We start from the raw sequence: 5,000 nt of genomic DNA on the forward strand, positions 1-5,000 counted from the left end.
CAGTTTATTTTTGAAGTGTCAGTTACAGGTGTAGGTTTATATATCGACATTCTTATTGGATAACATCCAGGTGTGTTGTTTTCTTTAATGGTGCGAGGATGTTTGCATTTCGTGTAGTAGAGACCCCTTTTTCACCCTTCATGTTTCTAAATCTATGTGTAAGTGCAGGCATGGCTACATGGTTATGAAGCTCGCTTTGCAGCCGCCTGGTTTCGGGTTCAGTCCCACAGCGGGCACCTTGGGCAAGTATCTTCTATTACAACGCTGTGAGCGAATTTTGGTGGACAGAAACTAAAAGCATATACACACACACATACGCATGCGCGCACACACACACACACACACACACACACACACACATATATTTCTTTACTGCCCACAAGGGGCTAAACATAGAGGGGACAAACAAGGACAGACAAAGGGATTAAGTCGATTACATCGACACCAGTGCGTGACTGGTACTTAATTTATCGACCCCGAAAGGATGAAAGGCAAAGTCGACCTCGGCGGAATTTGAACTCAGAACGTAACGGCAGACGAAATACGCCTACGCATTTCGCCCGGCGTGCTAACGTTTCTGCCAGCTTACCACCTTCTTATATAAAAACACAGACGTGTGTAACGATAAAAGATAAATTTTCCTTCCTATAGTTGATATTACTTTATAGTTAAAATTTTAAACTTGCTGTTCTTTTAGGCTGCGTTTTACTATTGTTGCACCGACGGAGTTTGTATTTGGAGGAGTTGCATTCTTTATGAAATGAAGCTGTTGAATATTTCTTTTTGTTTCGAAATAACAGAACGCAGTGTCTTTCAGCGACTTGCTAACTTGGTTAAAGCTTACGTTATTTTGCTTTGTACATTGAATAGGTCATGTTGCCAATAAGATACACACATTGACTGTATTTCGATTCAGTTTTATACAATTATACAAGTATATATAATTTAATAAATTATACAAGTAGTTAACTGAATTGTAAAGTAATTAATAAACGAATCAAATTATTTGTAAAGGTCTAAGAAAGAGGGTTTATTGTCATCAATAAGGTCATATGCTGTGACGAAAGTACGTTAAAGAAGCTAATAACCAATTAATCCATTAATTCACTAACTAATTACTTGTTTTTCTAGTTAATTGACAAAACTGAAAGGAAATGTAAATGGTGCCTGTCTTTTTATTGGCAACATGACCCTACCAAAGCGAAAAAATATTTGTTGTAAGCAGACTTCGCATCAAAAATCTTGCAAATCAAATACAAAGCCATTCTCTCTCTCTCTCTCATACACACATACATTCACACATGCATATACACAATATACAAACATAATATATATTTATACGTAGGAATAGGTACACATACATTGAACGACCTAAGAAAATTAATGCTACTTTCATCAGAGCCATTTCTTGTTGTAATATGCAGAGCATGTGTGCATATGTATATGGCTGAATTTCAAGTACTTACGCACACACATATACACACGCACACACACACATATGCACACACGCACGCATGTGCACGCATGTGCACGCATGATCATGTGTGTCTATGCGTAAGAGCTGAACTTCTATACTTTATAGTTCATTCAACGTTTTATTACACGCAGGAATTGTTGTGTGGTGAAGAAAAAGCCTTTTGCAACCACGTGATTCTAGATTTGATCCGATTGTACGGCCCTTTGATCCTGTTATAGCCTCGGATTGATTAATATCTTTTGATTGGAAATTGGTTGACATAATCGAGGCATAGTACATAAAAGGAAGTTCTCAAGACGCAAAAAATCCATCTTGTTGCAAGCATTAGTTTATGAAATGGATAGCGAGTTCAATATTAGAAAATATAAATACATCAGTTGGAACTCAACGAGCGGATAAAAGGAAAAATACATTCTTCTATTCTTTCATTCTTTAATATTTTTTTTTCTTTCATTCATTGTACTGCGGCCATACTGGGGTACCACCTTAAAGTGCTTATTAGATCAAACCAACATCAGTACTTTTTTTTTTTTCTGAAGTTTGGTACTTTTTGAAAGTCTATCGTCCTCTCTGACGAACTTTCCGTAAGTATGGAAACTTAAACAAACCAACACCGGTTGTCAAGCGAAATAGAAAAGTGAAGACAAAAACACGCACTCACATAAATATATACAAGCATATCTGTCTATCTGTCTGTCTCTCAGTCCGTCCGTCCGTCCGTCCGTCCGTCCGCCTGTCTGTTTGCCTGTCTGTCTTTCTGTACATCCGTCCTTCCGTCTGCCTGTGTGCCTAAAAACCGGTGTTGTTTATGTAATGTCCCTTTATGTCATGTAAATTAGCATTTCGACAAATGGTGATTGATAAATAAGTATTAATTTGAAATAATATTGGGTTTGGAATAAACAAACCGACTAGTAGTGCTCCAGCATGGTCGTAATCTAACGACTGAAATCATGTGTACACAAACGCACATATATTATCTTTTAACTTTTACTCGTTTCAGTTATTGGATGGCACCGCATTGATGGATTTAGACGTAAAAAATCGACCTCAGTACTTATATTTAAGTTTGGCACATATTCTATGAGTCATTTATGACGAACCGCTAAGTAAAGGTGAGTTCAATAAACCAACACCAGTTTTCAAGCAGTGTAGGGTTAAATGCAAAGACAAAAACACACAATCGACGGGCTTCCACGTATTTTCCGTCTACAAAATTCACTCACAAGGTATTAGTCAGCCCGGAGCTATGATAGATGACCTTGTCCATAGTACCCCACAGTGTGACTGAACTCGAAACCACGGGGTTGAAAAGCAAACGCAGTGATGCCTGCGCCTATATTATATTATATAATTCCAGTCAGAATGTACTGGTTAATTCGGGATTATGGCAAAAAATGCTTGCTCTTGGTGCCGCGAAATGAAATTGAACCTGGAACCATGTAGCTGTAAAGCGAGCTTCTTAACCACCCATCCATAAGTCTTAGGTACTTATCATTCTTAGACAGTATTCGCGTATTAATTTGTATGGGAATAGTGTGTAAAGTATGTCAACTCCACTGAAAAACTAATGCGTGCCTCATCATATATCTCCAGCCGTTACCAAGAGAGTATTTTTCAAGAATCGGTGAAGTTTCATTTCAACCTCATCAAAGCTGACTTCTCTTCCTCATTATAACGATAGGTTTATTGAAGATAAGATTTCAGTTATACTATATATTATCTTAGTTATTAACGATTTACGCAGATAACATTCAGATTATTTTTCACTATTTGTGTTAGTTTAAATGCTAGCAATACGACGTTTTAATTTCCTGTTTTCTCGACACATTTATCTTTATAAATGACTGAACTTCAAGCACTGCAAAGGAACTTAAATAAGGCAGAAAGTGTGACCGTTTTAGCAATAACATGATTGTATCATGGGAAACTTATGATAACGGATATAACATGATAACACGATAGCATTAAGAGCACAGTATGGAAAAATCTATGAATAATATGAGAGATTAGGTTCCTACGCAAATAGTTTACTGCTACAATAAATGTAAATCTTACAAATAGTAGGAGTAGGTAAAAAATTTTTATTTCTGATTTGAAAGTTTCTTCCAACTGTGCTAGCATCCGGCATAACTATAAATATGTATTCTTCAATTGGTTTGTTTGAAAACTGATTTGGTTTTACAATCGGGTGTTGAAACCAAAATACTTGCGTTAAAATGAAGGGAAGAAAAAACCCCTACAATTTTAGTTAATTGAAGGTACATATACATGCATATATATCAAGTAATCACGTGACCGACCAGGCTTTCAGATGTTGCTATATACATCGCTGGTCACAATGCGCTTCGCATTGCTTTAGCCTTCAAATGACACCAGCCCGCTGGCTAAGCGAGCAGGCCAACAGAAGAAAGAGTGAGAGAAAGTTGCGGCGAAAGTTGAGAGAAAGTTGCGCCACCCGCTGCCGGAGCAACGTGGAGCTTTAGGTGTTTTCGCTCAATAAACAGTCACAACGCCCGGTCTGGGAATCGAAACCGTGATCCTACGACCGCGAGTCCGCAGCCCTAACCACTAAAATTGTACGGTTTTATATATTCTTTTATTCATTTACTTGTTTCAGTCATTTGACTGCGGACATGTTGGAACACCATCTTGAAGGTTTTCAGTTAAACAAATCGAATACAGTTCCTCTCGCTTACATATGTCGAGTTGTTCGAAGAATATCCAAAATCTATACTAATAAAATTCTCGGCCTTATGTATGTATGTATGTATGTATGTATGTATGTATGTATGTATGTATGTATGTATGTATGTATGTATGTATGTATGCATGTGTGTGTGTATATGTGTGTGCGCATTCTCCCTCTCGTGACCAAATTAATGGACCAACTTAAAACAATATAGACCATAAGCAAGGTAATGTACCGAGGAGTGTTCTTAGCATGGTCCGGTTACTATCGAACTTCCGACTGGTGAGGTATTATTTGTTGATTAATTAAGTATCAGGAATATTTTCTTCATGACTATTTCTCTACCAGAAACAGGTGAGTCAAATGCGGATTAAAATGTGTAGATTTAGATGGAAAGATGGAGAGCGCTGACTTGGCCTTTTGTGGGCAATGTTAGCTTGGCTCGTGTAGGGTACAGGACATCGCCTCCAACCCTTTCCAATGTCTAATATGTACATGTACGACCAGTGGAAATTTATTGAGGGGGAGTAATAGGAGGGTTAAGGGTGATGCTCGGGAGAGGGGGAGGGAGAGAGGTTTCTGAAACCATCCTTCCCTTTTACCCTGTGGGATAATTGAGAAGGGTATAGAGAAAGGTATAGAAGGAGGCTGCACCCACCTCTGAGAGGGCTAGTATGCAATGTTAGTTATCAGTATACAATATTTTAAAATCTCTATCCAAGTATAATTACTCACATCTGATTTAAAATAGAAATATCCAGTGTTAATAAGTCGAGTTGCTTCAAGAATATTAAAAATAGGTAATGTAAGTTATCAGCTTATAATATTTTT

This window comes from Octopus sinensis, linkage group LG2, assembly GCF_006345805.1.
Source record: "Octopus sinensis linkage group LG2, ASM634580v1, whole genome shotgun sequence".
In the NCBI taxonomy this organism is placed as follows: Eukaryota; Metazoa; Mollusca; class Cephalopoda; order Octopoda; family Octopodidae; genus Octopus; species Octopus sinensis.